General features: G+C 44.9%; 1 protein-coding gene across 2 annotated transcripts in view; it reads right to left on the reverse strand.

Moving 5' to 3' along the window:
* Positions 1-22,533, reverse strand: part of REEP6 (receptor accessory protein 6) — a 64,269-nt gene that overhangs the window by 29,158 nt on the left and 12,578 nt on the right. The gene's annotated exons all lie outside the window — the stretch shown is intronic.

Here is a 22,533-nt window from a genome sequence, read left to right on the forward strand (position 1 = left end):
GGAAGGAAAGAACCTTGCAGGGGGACAAGAGCGAAACTCGATCTTGTAGCCAGGCCAAATGACTTCATGGACCGACTTGTCTTGCACCTGGGAAGTCCACAGGGGACTCTAGGACCACCATCTGTGCATAGATGGATGGTTGGGACCCAGAGGGCCCGCAGCCTCAGAGAAGGGATCAGGTCGGGAAATGTGCTCCAAAGACTCCATCAGTCACCAGGGGGACCCAACTTAAAGTGTAAAACACTGCTAAGAGACAACCCCCACCACACTTGCAGCACCACCCGGTCGCCAGTAGAGCTGCACGATTCTGGCCAAAATGAGAATCACGATTTTTTAGCTTGGAATAAAAGGTCACGATTCTCTCACGATTCTCCGGGATAACTTTACTGTTACGTTTTTTTTTTTTATTCATTAAAGTCTATTAATTGCGTTTGAAAGACTGCTGCGCAAATACAGTGTGACATAAAATATTACAACAATCGCCATTTAATTCTGTAGGGTCTCTGCTAAAAGAATATATAAAATGTTTGGGGGTTCTAAGTACTTTTCTAGCAAAAAAAAAAAAAAAAAAAACTGATTTTAACTTGCAAGCCAACAAGTGTCAGAAAAAGGTCTAGTCTTTAAGAGGTTAAACTTCCTTTCTCCCTGGCAGAGGGAATGAAAAGATACAATGTAATCATTTTGTTTATAGTTACTGGGAGACTTAGCGCCGGTTCACACTGCAGCGACGCTACTTCGCACCGCGACCTCCGAGGTCGCGGTGCGAGCAGCGCGCCGCTACCTCAGAGCGGCCGCCACGGACTTCATAACATTGAAGTCTATGGCGGTCGCCTCCGAGTCGCCCCAAAGAAGCTCCGGACCCTTTTTCTAGGTCAGAGCGACTTGTGTCGCTCCTATTAGAACGGGTCCGCAGCTTCCCTATGGGAGGCGACCTGCGGAGACCTGTGAGGCGACCAGGTCGCCCTAGTGTGAACCGGCACTTAATGCTGATAGGAGTTTGTTTGCGGGAGGCTTTTTTTTTTTTTTCCACAGCTGTTCTCTCTGCAGCTATGCAAAGAATCGAGCATATGTCAGATTTAGATTGTCGGGGGGGGGGGGGGTGAATCGAGATCGCGATTTTCATACGATTAATCGTGCAGCTCTAGTCGCCAGGCACAAATCGATCCTCAGCAGAGAGGGAGAGGACCCCCACCAGACTCCCCAACCACAGAAACAGGCACCTGCAGCCACCAGGAGAATCTGCACTACACGTGCGGCGATCAGGAAGTAAATATTAAACAGCAGTCAGCACCAGGGGATACCCCCCTCCCACCCCCGAAATCGCCAGCCACAGGGCTCCACGGTCATGGCATGTCATGTCATTACAGGAACCAAGGAAGGAGACCAGGCCTCAAGGACAGATCCAAGCAGAATGGGGGGCCCTGGCAGGAGCCCCCACCAGGTACAACCCCCCCCGCACGGTCAATTGTCCAGACGCCGGCAGCACCGCCCTCTCCACCCCCGAGCCCCCATTGCCAATTAGCACCCTGCCCCCATCCCAGGAAAGTAGCCAGACCACCCCTCAAAACAGCCCCACAGGCGGCAAGATGAGGGACTTGACAGGGGGGCATCCGTGGGAAGGAGGGGAACCCAGGGGTCTGACTATCCCAGGGAGTGGCCCACGTCTACCCCAAAACCCTCCAGGGAGGGAGGGGAGACAACTACTCACCATATCAGGAATTAGGTGGGCACTGCCCCTGACAGAACCCCTCGCCATCGAAATGTGGGGGCTGTCGGCCAGGAGGAACGCTGCAACTCGGGTTGAGACCCTGGTCGTATGCGACCTCACAAGGCGTTTAACTCGCAGGCCAGCCTCCAGTGGGGCTATGCCCCAGCCGAACCTAGTGTGGAGCTGAGGTCTGCGCGTGCTCGCTGGCCAGATGATCACTGGATCTAGGGCACATGAAGTGAGAGCTATAGAGATCACTGAGGTGGGAATAAACTGGAAGACACCGACCCTAAGGAGCCAAAATGACTTTAGGATGACGGAGGAGCGTTCCCTGAAGAGGCCAGCCTGCTCCTTACTGCAAGGGGTACAAACACCGTGGATCCTAGGTGGCACCTGAGCTTTATACACAGCACATAAATTTGGGGGACCAGTTATATATAAACTGCACATGGAACCTGGGGCACCAGTTACACACAGTGTATAAGCAATATAAAAGGCTGCGGGCAGCCAGAGGCTTAAAATGATTGTAAACCATCACCTTGTAAAACAACCCAATCAGTTTAAAAAGAAATGAAAGGCAAAAAAAACACATCTATATCTGGGCTGCAACTAACGATTATTTTCATAAAATCGATTAGTTTGCCAATTAATTGGATAACCTTAAAAAAAAATATAAATAAATGTGGTGTATAATTTTCTTAATATGTAAAGTAAAAAAATCAATTTAATTCTTAAATATCTATATGCACTCCACTCTGAGAATAACAGACAGAAGATTATATATATATATATATATATATATATATATATATATATATATATATATATATATATATATATACACACACACACACACACACACACACACACACTTAGTGGTTGAATCTGGTAAATATCAGACTCAGATCAATTTAATTTTTTTTTTTTTATGAAAATGAAAAACATTTTTTAAAGAAAATGAAAAATTTTTTTTGCTTATTTTCAGACAGAACTATATTATGTATGACAGACTCCTTTGCCATAGGCAGGTGGCTTGATAAAAGCTCCCTGTGCCTGCTGTCACTTATGCTGGCCATACAAAAAACTGTCTTCCTTCAAAAAAAAAAAAAAAAATGAAGTTACTTACTGGTAATGTCTTTTTCAGTAGTCTTTCAGGACAGGCACCTTGAGAGAACCTGGCTCCTCCCTTCCGAGGGGACACCGCCCCAATTCTTTGGATTTAAGCCCCCTGCCAGCTTGCTGCCTCAGTTCTTTGAGAGCACCTCCGGCCACTGGGGAGACGCAAGAGTAAATCATACTAACCTCCAACTTCTGACTGTCTATGTTCAGACTTTCGGGTGGGTAGCGATGCTGTCCTGAAAGACTACTGGAAAAGACGTTACCAGTAAGTAACTTTCTCCCTAATCGTCTTTCAGGACAGGCACCGTGAGAGGATCAGCGAGTACTCACTCTTAGGGTGGGACTACCACCTGAAGGACTTTTCGACCAAAAGCCTGATCCTTAGCGGAGAGTAGGTCCAGTCTGTATTGTTTGGAAAATGTTCCATAACTGGACCAAGTTGCAGCCTGACAGATCTGTTCTGGGGTAGCACCAGCTCTTTCCGCTTAAGAAGTCGCCATAGCTCTAGTGGAATGTGCCCTAATACCTATAGGGGCCTCCCTCCCACAGGAAATGTAGGCCTGGCTAATGGCTAACCGAAGCCATCTTGCTAACGAACATCTAGATGCCCTAGTTAGTGCAAGAAAATAAAACAAAAAAAAGGAATCCGATTCCCTAAATTCTTTTGTACAAGCTATGTACTGAAGAACACATCTTTTAACGTCTAACTTATGGAATTTTATCTCCTGTTCCTTCACAGGATTTGAACAGAAAGTTGGCAACACTATTTCTTGATCTCTATGAAATTTCGAGACCACTTTAGGTAAGAAAGCCGGATCAGTCTTGAAAATAATACGATCCGAAAAAATTAGCAAAAAAAGGGAGCTCCAACAGAGAGCTTTGAGTTTGCCGACTCTCCTTGCGGTAGTGATTGCTACCAAAAAAAAGAAGAAGAAACAAATTACCCAGGGATTACTGGCCAAGGATGTTTCTAGGAATACACTTATTGCGGAAACCTGGCTCTTTAGGGTGCTGATGGCTAGGCCCTTGTCCGCATCCGCCTGAAGAAATTCCATTACGGTAACTGGACTACTTACATTCAAGGAGTTTTTCTCGCACCAGAGATTGAAAATTTCCATGTCTTGAGATAAATGGCCTCTGTTTCTCCTGCTTTTAGGCAGCTTTGCCACCAGCTGATCTGAGAACCCCTTGCTTTTCAATAGCTCTTTCTCAGAAACCAGGCTGCTAGATTCCAGCGTTCCACCTCTGGGCAGAATACTGGGCCCTGATAAAGAAGGTCCTTCCGTGCTGGTAGAATCCAAGGGGGTTCTACTGCTAGTGCTTTCAGGACCGAGAACCATGGTCTTTTGGGCCAGTGTGGTGCTATGAGGATTAGGATGGTATCCTCCTCCCGAAGTTTCTTCAAGGACTGCCAGTATTAGTACTGGAGGGGGAAAGGCATAACACCTGGGGAATGTCCAAGCTTGTGCGAGGGCATCTACTCCGAGTGCTCCGTCCCATCTGCTCAGGGAAAAGAAGAGTCGTGACTTTGCATTTTGCCGAGAAGCAAATGGATCTATCCCCGGCATCCCCCATCTCTGGGTGATGCAACTGAACACCTCTTGATTGAGAGTCCAGTTGCCCTCTCTTAAAAAGTCTTCCTGCTCAGGAAGTCAGCCACCTGGTTTAGTTCTCCTTTCAGGTGAAGTGCTGAGAGGTAGAGAACCTGGGCTTCGGCCCACTGAAGTATTCTTTGTTACAGCCCATAGGGGTCTGCTCCTTGTTCCCCCTGTCGGTTGACCTAAGCCACCACTGTGGCATTGTCTGAGCGGACCTGTACCCAGTGTCCCTGTAGTTCTGTCTGAAAGGTTTTTAGGGCTAGTTCCACTGCTCTCAGTTCTTTCCAATTGGAGGACTGCTCTGATTCTTTGCTTCCCCAGTGGCCCTGTACTGGATTGGAGCCGAGATGCGCCCCCCCCAACCTGTGCCGCTTGCATCTGTGGTGAGAACTTTTGATGCTGTCTGAGTCCAGGAGAGGCCCTGAGACAGATTCGAAATCCTTCACCACCACAGGGATCTTTTTACCTGTGTTTGGATTTGTACTACTGTATCCAGAGAGTGCTGTGTGTGATCCCAGATCTCTAGGATAAACAGTTGTAAGGGGCGAAAGTGAAGTCCCGCCCAAGGAACTGCTGGGAGTGTGGCTGTGAGTGAGCCCAGAATCGACATGGCCTGCCTTATTGATATCCTTTGATTGTTCTGTAAAAGGCTGACTGCTGCGTTTATCTTCTGGCTCTTTGCTAGGGGCAGGAAAACTTTTTGTAGCGTGGAACCCAGTTCGTATCCCAGGAATGTAATTTTCTGAGACGGAATCAGGCTGGATTTTTCCAGGTTTAGTAGCCACCCTAGGCTTTCCAGGAACTGCCTTGCTTCCAGTAAGTCTCTGGACAATTGTTCCTGTGAGGGTGCAAACAGGAGCAGGTCGTCCAGGTACGCAATGACCGATATACCTCTGAGCCGCATTCATGCAAGGGCCTCCGCTAGGACCTTGGTAAATATGCGGGGGGGGGGGGGGGGGGTAGAGGATAGTTCGAAAGGAAGGGCCTGAAACTGAAAGTGTCTTGTGCCCTCCTCCGTTCTTATGGCCAATCTGAGGAACTTTTGGCTCACCTCTGATATAGGAATGTGAAGGTAGGCATCCCTTAGATCTATTGAGGCCATGAAGCAGTATGGGGGAAAGGATAGTTTTTACTGAAAAAATTTACTCCATCCTGAACCTCTTGTACACGATCGAGAGATTCAGGGGTTTTAGGTTCAGGATAAGTCTGTGCTTTTGAGGGCTCGGGTACTACAAAGATGTGGGAGTAGAACCCCCTTCCAAACTCTTCTGGTGGTACCCTGCATATGACCCTCGGTTTCTCCAGTTCCTCTAGGGAGGAGAGTTAGGCTGGCCATACATGTTCAACTTTTGTTGTACAATTTTCTGTTAGATTTACCACAAACCACATAATATGAGGTCAAAGCTAGACAACACTTTCACTTGTATCCAATTAGGCAGGCCTCTGTACTACATAGTTGAAGGTAAATTTCAAGAAAATTGTATCATGTATGGCCAGCCTAAGGCCGCGGCCTTCCTTTCGGAATTTGGCAGATTGGTGACAAGCATCCTGTAAGGTGGAGTTGTGGAAAACTCCAGCCGATATCCTCGTTTTATAATTCCTAGATTATACTGACGGGAGGTAATCTCCTCTCACCGTGTGAGGAAGGTTCCCAATCTTCCTCCCACTGTGGTGAGTGCGTCATTGAGACTTCTTGAGGGGTTCAGGAGGGCGAAAAACAGCTCCTCCTCGGCCCCTACCCCTATGGACCCAAGGCTTCCTTTGTCCCTCAAATTTTTTAGAGACAGAAAAAGTATTATGGGAGTAAGACTCTCTTAAATTCTTTACGTCCCTGCTTAACCGGAAAGGACTTCTTACGGTCCGCTGTTCGGTCTAAACATTTTTCCAACTCGGGGCAAAACAATAGATCCCCTGTGAAAGGAATTCCACAGAGTTTAGCTTTGGATCCAATGTCTCTCTGCCATGTTTTTAGCCAGAGAGCCCTTCTTGCCGAATTGGCTATGTACTGACTCTGCTGAGGCGTTCGCAATATAAGCTACGCTCTGAAGGAGTACGGGAAAGGAAGACAGAATTGTCTCCTTGGGAGTGTCCGCCTCAATGTGCGCCTGAATTTGTGTTAGCCAGTATTCCAGGTTGCGGGCGACAACTGTGATGGCCATAGCAGGTTTTAGGTTACCCAGGGTGGAATCCCATGTTTTCTTAAGGAGGGAATCCATTCTCTTGTCCATGGGGTCAGGAAGGGAACCCATATCCTCAAAGGCCAGATCTGTGTTCCTAGATACCTGCAAGAAGGCTTCATCTAGTTTTGGCTATTTATTCCTAACTGATGCTTCATCCTCGGAAAAAGGATATCTCCTTTTCAGGGCTCTAGAAAAGAAGGGCTTTCTTTCTGGGTCCTGCCATTCTTTTCTGACCGCATCTATAAGTACCTCATTCCCCTGGGAAGACCTTTTTCTTTTGTTCGCCTAACCCAAGATACATTTGTTCATGAAGGGACAAAGTCCTCTTCTCCTCCTGAATACCTAAGGTGGTATGGATAGCCTCCAAGAGCCCTTCTACCTCTTCAAGAGTTAGTTTATATCTGGAAGCTTTTATGGATTCCCCATCCAACCCTTCTGTTTCGGACTCCCCCTGTGAAGCTGGGGGGGGGGGGTACTATCACATTATTCCTGTCTTTCTGAACCCCCCAGTGCCTCCCTGCTAGTTGAGGGTACCACTGGCGGGGGTGGGGTAGGTTCTTGTTGAATCAGCTGGGGGGGAAACTTTGGGATTTGAAATTTTGAAAATAAATCCTTAAGGTATTGAACGGTGCTAGAGAGCTCTTTGACCGAAGCAGCAAGATCCATATTCTTTTCTTCCTCTTGCTCCCTGACTAGGCTGTCTAGAAAATCTTTGCAGAGCGCTTTGGGCCAGGAATTCCACATTGTAGCCTTGCATGATGGGCATTTCTTTCTAGAGCTATGAGGTGACCTAGATTTCTCCAAGGTTTTACTCTGAAATACACAAGGGACAAGTAAAATATCACAGACCCCCAGCTGAGGCAAAGACCCCCTAGGGAGTGTTACTAGGGATGACCACCACCAAGATCCCCAGTGTACCCCCCCCATCAACCCTCCTTCCCCCCCTGAAGCCACACAAGGGGAAAGAAAAAAAAAAAAAAAAAAAAAGACACCGTGGAGCTAGGAGGGAAAGTAAGGGAACACCTCCCCAGGGTTCCTGACCTTTGGTAGGCTGGTGCTGGCTTCCCCAGGAGCGGTCGCTGTGGCATGTGCCTCCGACACCTCCCTGGGGTGGCTTGCTGTGTTTGTTTCAGAGCTGTCGCCCAGCTTGTACTGCACCAGTCTGAATTTCGTCCGGCCCGCTCTCCTATACGCGACTCAGAACCCGCGACCTTTGACAGCAGAAGTGCCCGCCTCCGAGGGACATGACGTCACCCGCCGTCCGACCCGGTCACTCCACAAACCTGCCGCAAGAGCGGGAGGCGGGCTTTTCTTCCGCCGCAACGCTCTTACCGAGCGTGGAGCCCCAGCCCGTCAACTCCCCTGAGCTGGACTTGGGGGTGACGCTGCACAGCCTTGCAGGCGAGTGGGCTCCATCCTCCGGCCCATGATCCCTGCATTGCAGCCGGCCTTGAGAGAGCCTGGCTCCCTCCTAAATGTATAGCCCCAGCCCCCTGGTTGCTCAGCTTAGGTTCCTGGATGGTGTTTCCCCTCCGGAGGAAACACCAGAACTGAGGCAGCAAGCTGGCAGGTGGCTTAAATCCAAAGAATTGGGGCGGGGTTTCTTCAGAAGGGAGGAGCCAGGTTCTCTCAAGGTGCCTGTCCTGAAAGACAATTAGGGAAAAAACCTTTTCACGTTAGGAACATTCGTACAAGTTTCTAATAGCTAGTGGTGTCAAAAGGGAAAATTCGAAGGAGCAGAATTAGGAAACTTTTTGGTCAAAGGAATTTTCAGACAGTGTATGTGGTTTTTGTTCAGAAATTACATCAATTTTAACCACTTTCCGACCGTCTGCCGCAGTTTTACTGCAGCAGGCTGCCTCGGCTGTGCGAAACAATGTAATACTACATTGGTCGCACGCGTGGTGCTGGGGGCTAAGCGCGCAGCATGCTCTCGCCCCCACTAGGCAGCAGGGATGCCGATGCACAGGGCTGGGGGGCGCGATTGCCCCCGGGCAACCGCGATCGCTCCCCGCTGAGAGAGAACAGTCAGCTGTTGTAAATACAGCCGACCGTTGTTCTCTCTGAAATGATCACAGAAAGCCTGTGATCCTTTTATATACGATCACAGGTCTCTATGGTCATTTCACAAGCCCCTCACCCCAGTTAGTAAACACTCCCCTAGGTTCATACTTAACCCTTTGATCACCCACTAGGTTAACCCCTTCCCTGCCAGTGCCATTACAGTAAAAGTGCATATTTTAAGCCCCGATTACTGTAGTAATGTCACTGGTCCCCCAAAAGTGTCAAAAAGGTCAGTTAGATCCGATCTGTCCACCGCAATCCCGCAAAAAAAAAAAAAAAAACAAAAAAAAAAAAAAAAAAAACACACATCTTTCCCCTAGTTTGTCGACGCGATTACTTTTGCACAAACCAATCAAAATACACTTGATGCGATTTTTTTTTTTTTTAACAAAAATATGTAGCAGAATACTAACTTGCCCAAAGATAAAAAAAAAATGATTTCATTTTTTTTTTGGGGGGAATGTTATATAGCCGAATGTGAAAAAAAAAAAAAAAAAACAACTTACCGTTAGTTTACTGGTAACGGTCTTTCACTTTCGGCCCAGATGTTGCCATGCCCCTTGTAGAATGTGCCTTTAGGTTTGCTGGTGTGGGAACACCGGACACTTTATAAGACATACTAATGGCTTGTTTGATCCATCTAGAAATCAAATGTTTTGATGCTTGCAATCCCTTTCTTGGTCCAGAATGTAGAACCAACAGGTGACTAGATCTCCTAAATCCTTTGGTCATTTCTAAATAGGCGAGAAGACCCCTCACATCCAAGCAATGGAATTTCCATTCATTTGCACACCTAGGTTTCTCACAAAATGAGGGCAGGACCATCTCCTAACTACCATGTGTAGATACAAGGGATCTGGCCTAAGAATCACTCTGTCTTGGAGGATTAACATAAAGAGCTCCTTTATGGACAAACTTTGTAAATCTCCCACTCTTCTGGCTGTGGTAATCACCAACAGAAAAGCCAACTTAATTGACAAAATATTCAGGGTAACCTTATCCAAAGGGTTCACCAGATAATGTCTCTAGTACCGGAGTTAAACTCCACGCTGGAACACTAGCTCTATGAATCTGGGTCGCTCTTACCCGGGCTATCAAATCTTAATTAAAAAGGTTCCTTGGCCAGGCTTTTATCAAAAAAAAAAAAAAAAAAAAAAAAGTGCTGCTACCTGTACTCTAATGGTGTTAACTGCCACTCCCTTATCTACCCCATCCTGCAAAAATTCCAGGATCACGGGGATCGAGGCAGAGGAATTCTTCTGACTCTGCCAAGTACAGAATCTTTTCCAAATTTTGGAATAAATTTTCCTCGTCACCGGCTTCCTACTTAAGGAGGGTATCAATGAACCTATCTGAACAACATTTTTCCTTTTAGCATTTGACGCTCACTACCCAGGCTGTTAATTGAAAAAAAAAAAAAAATTGCGGTCTGGGGTGAAAATGGTCCCTGTAGTAACAGGTTCGGAATCTCTGGGAGTTTCCAAGGGGCTGTTACCGACAGGGATATCAGAGTCGCAAACCACGTCCTCTTTGGCCACCATGGAGCAATCAAGATGAGACGTAGTTCAGGACATCCACTGAGTTTCTGTAGAACTCTTGGAATCAGATTTGGAGTAAGAAATGCATATGCTAGCTTGAAGTGCCACGGCTGCGACAGAGCATCCAAGCCCAACATGTTCTTTTGTTTTGTGAGGGAGAAGAACTGGCTTACCTTTTTTGTTCTGCCAAGTGGCAAACATATCCACCTCCGGCTGACCAAACTTTCAAACTAGAAGCTGAAATATTCTGGGATTCAGTTCCCAGTCTGTCTGCTTGATGGAATGGCGACTGAGGAAGTCTGCTTCCCGGTTGTCCTTCCCTCTTATGTGTACCGCTGATAGGGAAATTACTTTTTTCTGCCCAGGGTCTCTGATCTGGTCTTGATGATTCAGGTAAGCTACTGTTTTAGCATTTTCTGAATGGATCTGGACTTCTTTTCCTGAAATGTCCCTTTCGAAAGCCCTTATGGCTTTTCACACCGCTTTTAGTTCCCTGTAGTTGGATGAGGCCTGACTTATCTGAATATCCCAGGTGCCTTGGGCATGAGCTCCCTCTAGGTGAGCTCCCCACCCCTCGGAGCTCGCGTCCGTGGTGATCCTTAAAGGTTGCTCTTGACCCCAGAGTCTGCCTTTCCTTAGGGACGATATTATTTGAGGGGAGAGCATAATTTTCTTGTCTAGGGACTCCTGTCTTGTTCCAAGAGAACAGGTGGAAAAATTGGAGGTCTCCTAAGTGAAGTTGAGCCCACTCTACTGCTGGGATACAAGCTGTCATCAGACCCAGAATCCTCATAATCTGTCTCCTGGAACACAGGGCGAGGACAGACATCTTTCACCGCCGAGACAACCTTTTCCTCTGGGAGAAAAAGTTTCTTCACCCTGGAATCTATCTGGTACCCCAGATAGACTTGAACCTGTGCTGGATCCATTGAAGATGTTTCCACATTTATAAGCCACCCTAACGTCTGTAGGACTGAAATAACTCTTTGGGTGTCTGCCGTGGCCTGCTTCGTTGATCTTGCAAAGATCAACATATCGTCCAGATATGGAATTAAATTTAGGCCCTGAAGATGAAGATAGCCTACTGCTTCGTAAAGATCCTTGGACTGGCCGCCAAGCCGAAAGGAAGAGCTCTGGACTGCCAATGTGCAGTCCCTCCTTCCGTCACTACTGCGAATCTGGGGAATGCCTGATGTTCTGGATAAATTGGGACATGAAGGTAGGCATCCCTTCGATCCAGTGTAGTCAAAAATACGTTTAACAGATTTTTTCTGACTGCATAGATGTTCTCCATAGAGAACTTCTTGTATATTAGAAATTGGTTAACTTTTTGAGGTTTATAACTAGACAAAATTTCCCCGAGGGTTTTGGCACCACAAATATGTGGGAGTAAAAGCCCTGGAATACCTGACTTAATGGTGGGTGTAATTACCCTCTGTTCCGCTAACTCTTGAATACCTTCTAGCAGTGCTTCTTTTTTTGTCTTTTTGAGGGATAGGTCATTGTGCTTTCTGTCACCGGCCGAGAGGAATCCTTACCTAATGATTTGGAGAATGTAGGGGCTGGTTGAGAGGTTTTCCCATTGGGGAACGAAATGGGCTAACCTGCCCCCTACCCTGACATCACTTGGTCTCCTTGGCGTTGGGTCCAGGTTTGAGGAACAGCAAGTTAGCCCTTTGCTTCCCCCTTGCCAGACCCCCTCTCTTGGCTTGTCCCCTGAAGGGCCTTTGTTGGTTTCGGTCTTGGAAGTTCCAAAAGGAATACCTCCCCAACTTATCCTGCCTCTTAGTGGGGAATTTTTTCTCCCCTTCTCTGAGGATCTGGATAAAACATCATCCAGACCAGAACCAAACAAAAAAGGACCCTTCAAAATGCAAAGCACAAAGTCTTAGCTTGGAAGATACATCTCCCTCCTATGCTTTAACCCAAACTGCCCTCCTAGCAGAATTCACAAGAGCTGCTGTTCTTGCAGAGGCTATTACCAACTCTACCGTTGAGTCTGCTAAATAAGACACTGCTTTCCCAATCAGATAGGGAATCTAGTATGTCTTGTGATCCCTCCATTGTTGAGATATGTTTTGACAGTTCCTTGATCCAGAAATCTGCATTTCTGGCCATACAGGTATCAGCTAGAGCTGTAGTCATATTATAGGAGTTAGAAAACCAAGCCTTTTTTTAATAAGGATTCAATTTTACGATCCATGACATCTTTAATGTGACCAGCGTTTTCAAAGGACAAAATCTGATCTTTTTGATAGCTGGGCCAAAGGTGCGTCTAGCTTAGGGTTTTTTGTAAACTCCTCCAACTCTTGTTCCTCAAAAAGGATAGCTCCTTTTCCAGGTCTTCGGCCTGGATAGAGCATTCATAGGAAATTTCCATTCCTGGTGATTCATGTTTTTTTAAAGACTGGTGAATGGGAATTACTCTGTACTTTGCTTCTTTCCATGCCTGTGTACATTTTATCCTGAATGGAAGACTCTTTGGCTGGTGTTGGAATCCCTTCCATGGCATGAACAACTTTAAAGAGACCCTCCATGCAACCTAAGGGAAAGAGACTTTTGTTTGGAACTATCCCTTTCCTTCTCACTGTCGCTATCTGACCTTTCGTCTGAACTGGAAAGGGATCTGACCTGACTGGTACCTTCCCTGGATCCTCCTCATCCCTTGCTTGTGCTGAGGGAATGGGTTGGGACCCCGACAGGAGAGAAGAGGGTCCTGTTCTAGACCACACATCCTGGGAGGATAGACTATCCCTGGAGATTTCCTCTGCCTGTGTCGGGGTCTGAGGGGTAGCTGCTGTAGTCCTGAATGACCGAATAGTAGCTAACATCTCATCCTGCACTGACTTAAGAAAATCTTTCATTAAAACAGATGCTTCCAGTCCTGCCAGTTTATTGATACATGTATGGCAAAATGGCTTTGTGTAAGATCTCGACAGCCTGTCCCCACAGTTACCGCACTTCTTAGACATGCTAATGCTAGCTGAGTTTGATGGGGGTCTGACAGGGGCCTTCTGAGTTGAGGGAAGACCTGTGCACAAAAATAAAAAAAAAAAAAAAAGAGAAAACGTGTGTACAACAGACATCATTTGTTCACACTGTGGCTGCTAATCGGGGGGGGGAAAAAAAAAAAAAAAAAGGCATGCATGTCCTACAGCTATAGACAGCAGTCAGCCCCATCAGCGGTATAGTCACTTACCCGGTCTCTCTGAATTCCCTGCAGCCACCTGCACCGCTGCTTTCTCCTCTATTTGAAGTGCGGTCGTTCTTGTCTCTTTGGGGTGTTTCAGCCCCTTAGTAGCCGGAGAGTCTGCCATGACTACTCGTGGGTCTGGCGTCTCCTCCATCTCAAGCTTCCTTCTGGGTTCTGCTCGCTCCTCCCCTCTTGACCGGAACTTCCAGTGTTCAAATCGAGGCTTGAGGCACACTCGCTTGGCGGGAAATACGAATCCTTACCGCTTCCAGCTACAGAGGAGCAATGGAGGAGACTCTTCCTGCAGAGACAGCAGGACTTCAAGTATAGAGGGACCTTCTCATTAAAGGTAACCAACTACCTGGCATGTTTGGTGACCTGTAAGCTCCTTGTCAAAGGACACAGATAGGGAAGAACCACCCAGAGGCCGTCCGTACCTGCCTTACAGGGGTACCTATCAGACACACACTTGCCTTCAGGTCAAGAAAAAAAAAAAAAAAAAAAAAAAAACCGTTCCGAAGTAGGTTGGAAACACAACTGAACTGAAGCTCAAGGTATGGGTGGGACCTTTTAACAGCTGCAAATTAGTTGTGTTCCCTGTAGGGTGGAACCACAATCTCTCATATGTAGGCCGTCCTGGAAGTGTGAAATGAGAAAATATTTTTTTTCTCCCAGAATTGTAGCTTTTTTTTATATAAACAAAACACAGGTGACCAAATACCACCAAAAGAAAGCTCTATTTGTGGGGGAAAAAAAAAAGGCTATCAGTTTTATTTCGGTACAGTGTCGCATGGCCACGCAATTTTCCGTTAAATTAACGCAGTGCTGAATCGCAAAAAAAAATGGCCTGGTCATTAGGGGGGCAAATCCTTCCGGTCTAAAACTGGGTAAAACTGAATGTTAAAGCAAACAACATTCTTTCATTCAGCGAACGGTCAAAGATTTTTTGTATAAATATTCTCGTCCGAAAAGCGATACATGTATGGCCAGCATAAGGCTTGGTTCACACCTATTCATTGTGTTTTGCGTATGTGATTTTGCTGCAATTTGCTTTTTTTTGGCCATATTGTAAGATTAGAAATGCAAAATCGCAGCAAAAACAATTTTTTTATATATATATATATATATATATATATATATATATATATATACACACATACATACACACATACACACATACACATACACACATACACACATACACACATACACACATACACACACACACACACGCTTTTCGGCAGCTTCTCCATTGAAGTCTATTGAATCAGAGAAATATGCTTTTCGGCAGCTTCTCCATTGAAGTCTATTGAATCAGAGAAATAAAAAAAAAAAAAAAAAATCCGTATTGCGTTTAACCACCGGAGTATTTTCCTGCTCTACGTCCAGACCACTTTTTGCAACTCGGCACTGCGTGAATTTAACTGACAATTGTGCGGTCATGCAATGTTGTACCCAAACAAAATTTACGTCCTTTGTTTTCCCACAAACAGAGCTTTCTTTTGGTGGTATTTGATTACCTCTGCGTTTATTTTTTGTGATAAAAAAGGAGCGAAAATTTTGGGGGAAAAAAAAAAAAACACATTTTCAACTTTGTCTTTTCAAAAATATCCAATATACTCAATTTAGGTCATATTATTTGGCCAAAATGTATTTAGCTACATGTCTGACAAAAAAAATATCAACGAGCGTATTTTTATTGGCTTGCGCAAAAGTTATAGCGTCTACAAACTATGGTGTAAATACTGAAATTTACGCAGCTTTAATTTCTGACTGTATCTCATTTCATGAAGTGCTAAAATGGCAGGGCAGTACAAAACCCCCCCAAATTACCACTTTTTGGAAAGTAGACATCCTAAGGAATGTCCTGAGAGGCATGTTGAGCTCACTGAATATTTCACTTTTTTGTAACACGTGTTTGAAAAAGGACTAAAAAAAAAAAAAAAAATATATAGATTTTTTTTTTTTTTTATTACACACAAAGTGGTCATTGAAATTATATATTGCTCACACATGCCATGGGTATATGTGCAATTACACCCCAAAATATATTCTGCTGCTTCTCCTGAGTACAGGGATACCACATATGTGAGACTTTTTGGGAGCCTAGCTGTGTACGGGACCTCGAAAACCAATCACCACCTTCAGAATTTCAAAAGGCGTACATTTTTCATTGCATTTTCTCACTACCTATAATGTTTAGGAGGCCCTGAAATGTCAAGATACCACAAACCCCCCCCAAATGACCCCATTTTGGAAAGTAAACACCCCAAGCTGTTTGCTGAGAGGCATGATGAGTCCATGGAATATTTTATATTTTGCCACAAGTTTTGGGAAAATTACATATACATATATATATATATATACACACATATATATATATATATATATATATATATATATATATATATATATATATATATATATATATATATATATATATATATATATATATATAAAAACAAACAGAAAGTTGTCACTAAAAGATAGATACATTTCTCACACATGCCATGGGTATACGTGGAATGACACCCCAAAATACGAGTATGTGGATACCACATGTGAGACTTTTTGCAGTCTAGCCTAGTACAGAACCCTGAAATCCAATCCCCACTTTCAGGCTTTCCAAGGGCGTAAATTGTTGGATTTTTTACTCCTGACTACCCATCACAGTTTCGGAGGACATGAAATGCCAAGACAGCACAAACCCCCCCCCCCCCCCCCGACCCCTTTTCGGAAAGTAGACACCCTAAGCTATTTGCAGATCTCACTTTGTCACAAAGTTTTGGAAATTGAAAAAAAAAAAAAAATGCATTTTCCTGTTTTTTCTTCATTTTCCAAAGAAATTAGCTGCAAAGTACTCACCATGCCTCTGAGCTAATAGCTTGGAGTGTCTACTATGCAAAATGGGGGGGGGGGGGGGGTTGTGCCATCTTGGCATTTCATGGCCTTCACAAGTGTGATAGGTAGTAAGGAGTGAGATCAACAATTTACGCCCTTAGAAAGCCTGAAGGTGGGGATTGGTTTTCCGAGTCCTGTACGTGGCTAGACTGCCAAAAAGTCTCATACATGGGGTATGTACTGGTTTGTGCTATCTTGAAATGTCAGGGCCTCAAAAACTGACAGGTAGTTCAGAGGTAAATAAGCAATTTACGCCATTAGAAAACACTTAAAAGATGGGGAGTGGTTTTCAGGGTCCTGTACGCGGCTAGACTGCCAAAAAGTCTCACACGGGGTATCCCTGTACTCCGGAGAAGCAGCAGAATGTATTTTGGGGTGTCATTTCACATATACCCATGGCATGCTTGAGCATTATTTAGTGACAACTTAGTGTAAAAAAAAAAAAAAAAAAAAAATTGTCATTTTCCTGAAACTTAGGGCAAAATGTAAAATACTCCATGGACTCAATATGCCTCTCAGCAAATAGCTTTGGGTGTCTACTTTCCAAAAAGGGGTCATTTGGGGGGTGTTTGAACAGTCCTGGCATTTTATGCTCAATCTTAGCAACACATCACCCACTCTAACCACTTGAAAACCAAGCCTTTTCTGCAACTTTGTTTTCAAGAAAATTACTTTGAACCCCAAACATATTTTTTAAAGCAGAGGCCCTACAGAACAAAATGGTGGATGTTGCAATTTTTTTTGTCACATGGTATTTGCGCACACATTTTCCAAACGCAATTTTTTTTATATTTAATGCAGAAATACACTATATAATTCCTAATTGTTTGGTAAAATTTAAAATATGATCTTATGCCAAGAACATAGATACCAAACATGACATGCTTTAAAAATTGCGCACGCCCGTGCAGCGGCAACAAACTAGGTATGGTTTTAAAAGCTTTAAAAAAGTCTTTACAGGTTACTACTTTGGACTTACAGAGGAGGTCTACTGCAAGAATTACTGCCCTCGACCTGGCGTTCGCAGCGATACCTCACATGCATGGTGCAATTGCGGTTTACATATGACACTAGACCAACGCTTGTGTGTGCAAGCACGGGGGGGTCTTGATTTTGTTTGTTTTTTTAAATTTGCTTTTTTTTTTATGTTATTTTGACACCTTCTTTCATTTTTTTTTTTTATAATTTTTATTGTTATCAGTGAATTTAATTTTCCCCTATGACTGTGTACTTTTTTTAAAAAAAAAAATTGGGTCTTTTAGACTCTAGATCTTTCCTCTAACCTTAATGCATCTGACCACACCAAAATTGGTGTGATAAAATGCTTTCCCAATGGCGCCGTTTATTTCTGGCGAAACAGAAGTCATGAATTGCTTCCGATATCTTAGGCCATAGAGATGATTGGAGCCATTCTCATCTCCAATCAGCTCTATGGTTAGATAACTAAACCACCGATTGCACTCGTTAACCGGTGGGACAGGAGAGCCCGAGAAAAACCGTGGAAGGCGGCAGGAGCTGCCAGCAAAGGTATCCATATATGCTGAGCGCAAACGCTGTTTGTGTCAGAATATATAAAATCAATGTGGCAGCCGACGAGTACCTGCAAGAGAAACAGGTTAACAAAAAAATGAAAAACAAAGTACAGTAGGAAGTGTAGAAGAACATGAAAAATGACTGACACGACAACCGTTTTTGGCTTTATGTATTTTTTTTTTTTTCCTTCAAACGTCGAGTTCCAGGTTCGGGTCTCTCAAAATGACGATAGCCATCGAACATCTTTTGAGACCCTGTGTAAACGTGCCCTAAACTGTGCCGTGCTGTACCCTACGCTAATAATCCACTAGTGTGTGGTAGCAACGGAAACAGTCACCTTGGCAAAGACCAGGTCGGTCAGGACAGTCGGGACAATAATTCCGGGTGTCACACCTAAATCCGCGCTTGCTGCAGACACGGCATCTTTTTTGGGAGTATCGTTGGGTAGGGGTACTCGGGAGGAATTCCGGAAAATGCCTCTCATGCAGCCGGCTCACTGCATCTGGTTGGAGAATTGGGGCAGGAGCACCAGCTGGATACAGAAGGGTTGTTGAAGGAAAGGCCCAGAAAGATTTTAAAAAAATCGGGAATTGTAATAGGATTCCAGGCGAATGGTCTGGCAAGGGGTGAATTTGGGTTGGCGGCGATTAATTGTTGTGCGTATAAATTTGATCGGTCCACAATAGATCTGAAAAGATCTTCAGTGAAAAACAGCTCAAAAAAGTTAATGGGATTAAAACCAGCTGTTTCCACTTGGGATTCCGGGTTGGGCAGTGAATGGGGGGGGAAGTACTGGCGCTGTGGAATCTGTGGGCTGCCAATTAGGAAATGCCAGCGCTTCAGGGAGGGCACTAGGGGCTCTACAGGCCTGTCTTCAAATATGCGGTGGCTGCGGGCCACTACTCGTGCTAACTACCGCACCAGCTTCAACTGCACTTATGGGACTCGCCACGTCCCCAAGTGATACTGCAGTGCTGGTTGTACTAGGTCCAGGGTGTACTAGGCCGCTCGTGCTTGCCAGATCACGAGAAGTGTGAGCGGCACTAGTACTGGCACTCTGCTGCATACGATATGAGAAACTTCCGGTTCTTGCATCTCAGCAACTCCAGAATGGGGTCGGGTATGCCTGACCTTAGCAGGGACCCCTCTGTCAGGGAGCCGCTGCTGTCATTGGGTTCGTATACTGACCCTGATTCTGCCAGTGAGGCTTCCCCATCGCTCTCATCTGACATGGCCAGTATACTGTAAACCTCTTCACTACAGTACCAACGTTTGGTCATTTTAGTAACTAAATTTACCGGTACAGTAGTGTGACTACTAGGTAATAAAAGCACCTGTTGTTGAGGACTATTTGGTCGCTACAAAAAAAAAAAAAAACCTGCTAGTGCTAGCAGAGATCAGGCCTAACTGCTAACGCAGTGGTTTTGTGCGATTTATGTTTTTTGGAAGTGACAGTAATCTATTGATTACTACACTTGCCTGGGTAGGGTGGGCTGGGCAGGGGGGCTAAACGCAGGTGCTAGCAGGAATCAGTGCTGATTGTGCAAACACTGCGTTTTGGGGACGCTAGTATAGTTCTGATCAGATCAGATATTGATCTGTTCCAACACTATACTAGTAATGGAGGCGTGTGTTAGTGTACTTGACTCTAACTGACGCTAAATAACGGTGGTGTAGTGGGACCCTGACGCTAACTAGCCCAAGTTGTGTCACCCATGACACTAATACAGTGATCGGTAATCACTGTATATAGTGAACACTGAAAGGGCAGTGAAGAGGTTAACTGGGGGAGATCAAGGGGTTAAACCTTTATAGAGGATAGATGGCGGGTGGCCTAAACCTATTTGGGCTTAGCGCAAATTAGGGTCACAAGTGACACTAAATACAGTGATCAGTAGTTATCGGATATACTGTATATATTAGTGCACTGTGTGATAGGTAGTGAAGGGGTTAACTAGGGGAGATCAAGGGGTTAAAAGTTTTAGGAGATAGATGGCGGGTGCCCTAACCCTATCTGGGCTTAGCGCAAATTAGGGTCACAAGTGACACTAAATACAGTGATCAGTATTTACCTATATACTGTATTTAGTGCAGAGTGATAGGGAGTGAAGGGGTTAAAACTTTATTAGGGGATAGGTGGCGGGTGCCCTAACCCTATTTGGGCCTAATGCAAGCGCAAATTAGGCTCACAAGTGACACTTATACAGTGATCAGTAAAAGAGCTGTATACCACTGTATATATAGTGTTCACTGTGAGGGGTGATCAAGGGGTTAAATGTGCCTATGTGAGGTGGGTCAGTGTAGTGTTTGGTGGAAACTCACGTTTTTGATGCGTCTGTCTTCTCCTGGAATCGAAAGGGCTCCAAGAGAACAGTTACATCACTTCCCCTGCCTGTGTTAACATTACACAGGGAGGGGAGAGGTTACCATTGGCTGGAACCGATAGCCAGATCCAGACCAAAAATCGTTGGTCTGTATCTGGTGACTTATCGGTTCCCTACCGAATCAGACCAGAATCGGCTCCCGCGGCGCGCGGGAGGGCGCTCTGGGAGCCGTGATCGCGCCCGACGTAGGTCTACGTCGCTGGACGGGATCGTGCCACTTTGCCGCAGTAGTATCAATGTGAGCGGTTGGCAAGTGGTTTAAAGAGTTCTTGACCCTTTCCAAATACGCAGTGGGTGAAAAAAGTACAGATGTGAACGTGTCCCATAGGAAAACCATGGTAAATTAACTGTAGTGCATTTCTGCAAAAAGCACCAAAAACGCATAGATGTGAACCAAGACTAAGACGTTTAGTAGCAGCAGCATGCTTTTTTGTATCACCTGTAATAATGGAGTTACAAGAACTAAAATTAGCCCTTTTATAGTGGGGGGGGGGGGGGAGCAGATAACTGCTACTTTAAGGGGTTCATTTATACTATGAAACAGTGAAAGTATTATACATTACATATATAATAATAAAATACACCCAGAAGTAGGATATATGGGCATTTTAACTGTCAGACATGAAGCTATATGAAGGGTGGAAGGGAGATCTAAATTTTATATTCAAGTAGTACTAAAAGCTGACTTTTTAATAGATATGATCATTTGAATTTTATACACAATACTGGTAAAAGTTTACTTTAAAATGTAATTGTATTGCTTTATATGACCCCAAGTCCATCGGCCTCCACCTTCTCCAAGTTCAGATGCTGATCTTCCCTGTTTTGAAGTGATTTTTAACAAAAAAAAAAAAAAAAACACATGCTGTGTAGTGGTTTTGAACAGAGCAGCCCTGATTCTCCTCTTCTGGGGTCCCCCACAGACACTTCTGGCTCCTCCTGCCTTCAGAGTGCCCCAATAGCAAGCTGCAAAGTATAGTATAGTATAGTGTCCCTGTAGCAAGGTAAAAAAAAAAATAATCTTCTGCCTTTAGAACCACTCACTTCCTGCCCAGGACTACATGTCCAATGAGGCATTGCTCCTCAGGCACTTACTGACACGTATGGACGGTGTACTGAGCTGTATGTGTGCTGCACTGTATTTTGTGATATGTTAAATAATGCATTCTGTATGCAGGATAATCAATGAAAATAGTTGAGAACTATTTTCATAATCGATTAGTTGTTTCGGCCCAAAAAAAAAAAAAAAAAAAAAAAAGGGTTCAAGACGGAACCTCCTGAAACACCGGTCAGCCTATGATTTATTGCTCTCTAGAAAAGCGATCCGCTGTAGATCGTTTTTCAGAAGAAGCCTTACTGAACACGTGATCGTTGGCTGAAAATTATACTAGGCTCATGGCTGCAGGCATTACCTTTTTTTAACCACCTAAAGCCCAGGGATGTTTTAAAGTGTCTAAAGGACAGTAATTGGTTAAGAACAAAAATGCATAGCAGTGGTGACATTACCAAATCTCCTGAGATAAGTCAAAGGCAGCAGTGCCTAAAGTCAGCTATTTATGGATTGCATTTCAAACCATGCATGGGCAGGTTGGTTGTATAGAAGTCGATCTACCGATTTTCGCCACTTGATCAGCACTGCCAGCAATGCAGATTAGTGTATTTTGATGGTGGGGGGGGGGGGGGGGGGGGGGGGGGGAGTCTTCTTTAACCATCAGAAAGCAAAAAGGCACAGCGGGAGGATTCCCCATCCACCTTGCAACATGTGAATGGGGGGAATCCAGGCTTTTTTCCGCCCATCCTCTATTGGCTGCCTAAGATTTCACAGTGCAAATTGCCGGTTTACACTAGTGCAATGCCAGACATTGCTGTGCAGATCACATGCAATCTCTGTTTGATGCAAATTCAGCAATACAAACTGTATGGCTGAATTCGCTTCGCATTCGAACCGAATTCGTGCAGTACCCTCTTTTTTGTCCGCATAGGAATCAGATTGCATGTGTTCACACCTATGTGACCAGATTCTGCAAATCGCATTGCGTTTCGCAAACAGATTGCAGGGTGTTAACATACACTCAGCAATCAGTTCGCATGAACACATTGTGATGCGGATTTGCAGTAAATTTCCACCGCATCTAGTGTGAACTAGCCCTTACAGCTAGAAAATCTTCGTCCTCAGGAGTGCCTATGCGCCCCTCACATATTAGGAAGTGCAGTGCTATATTTCAGGAGGAGTTCAAGTCTAAAGGCCCGTACACACAATAAGAAAATCTGAAGGGAAATTTTGTCAGACGACCGATCTGCCAATTTTCGGATTG

Source organism: Pelophylax lessonae, assembly GCF_965119305.1.
Source record: "Pelophylax lessonae genome assembly, chromosome: 1".
In the NCBI taxonomy this organism is placed as follows: domain Eukaryota; kingdom Metazoa; phylum Chordata; class Amphibia; order Anura; family Ranidae; genus Pelophylax; species Pelophylax lessonae.